General features: G+C 31.5%; 1 protein-coding gene across 1 annotated transcript in view; it reads left to right on the top strand.

The window, feature by feature from the left end:
* Positions 1-858, top strand: part of DNAH11 (dynein, axonemal, heavy chain 11) — a 364,599-nt gene that overhangs the window by 272,480 nt on the left and 91,261 nt on the right. The gene's annotated exons all lie outside the window — the stretch shown is intronic.

Genomic DNA, 858 nt, shown 5'->3' with positions numbered 1-858 from the left:
AGTGTAGCATTTTGTATGTAAGTATAAAAATAGCTTAGCCTGAATTTGAAAATTCAAATCCAAAAGCAAAGTGAAATCATAGCTTTGGAAGATTTGAAATCATCTACTTTAAGATCCTCCTTGTAAAAATGAGAAAACTGAGACTTAGGAAGTATAAATGACTGGAGTCCGGTCATACAAAATAGAAAATCAGACTTCCGGACTTCCAGGCCTCTGTTTTCTATGCAACACTGTCATCTCAATTTATTAAAACAGATTCTTAGTTTACGTATCCAGCCCACTCTGGTGTACATTTAAAGATATCCTAAATCTCTCTGTATAATAATATTCCATATTGGTAATAAGGCTTCAGTTTTCACAATCATTGTTTTCATGACTTAAGTACATGTCAATGGAATTTTTGCAAATTAAATAAAATGTTTTAGGGAAAGCTCATTATTAAAGATATTCCATAATTGATTATTTTCAAAGAGAAACCCTTTTGTAACTAAATTATTTAATATCTCTGTAGTATCAAACCTTGTTTTCATATTGAAGATGTCTTAAAGGAGATTGTCTCTATTACTTTCTGAGAGTTCAAGGTTTTTCTTTAAGTAAAAGTATATGCTTTTATATAAGAGGATAAAGCAGTCTGCTAATTTTGTCCAATTCTTACTGCGTTGTGAATTTCAAAAGTGTCAGTTCTCTAATTCTTCTCTTACCTTTTTTTCTGTCTCATCTCCTCCAAACTTGAGTCTTCTTGGTTTGCCTAGATCACCCTAGTGACTACTTCAGATTGACAACTATCCTCTTTTGCCGTCCTTTCTGCATTCTCAGTCATTAATAAAGTATTCTAATTCTCTCTAAAATTATAAGGAA

The sequence above is a fragment of the Galeopterus variegatus genome, unplaced genomic scaffold (assembly GCF_000696425.1).
Source record: "Galeopterus variegatus unplaced genomic scaffold, G_variegatus-3.0.2 Scaffold949, whole genome shotgun sequence".
Classification (NCBI taxonomy): Eukaryota; Metazoa; Chordata; class Mammalia; order Dermoptera; family Cynocephalidae; genus Galeopterus; species Galeopterus variegatus.
Note: the sequence above shows the minus strand (reverse complement) of the source record. Positions and strands in the feature narration are given on the sequence as shown.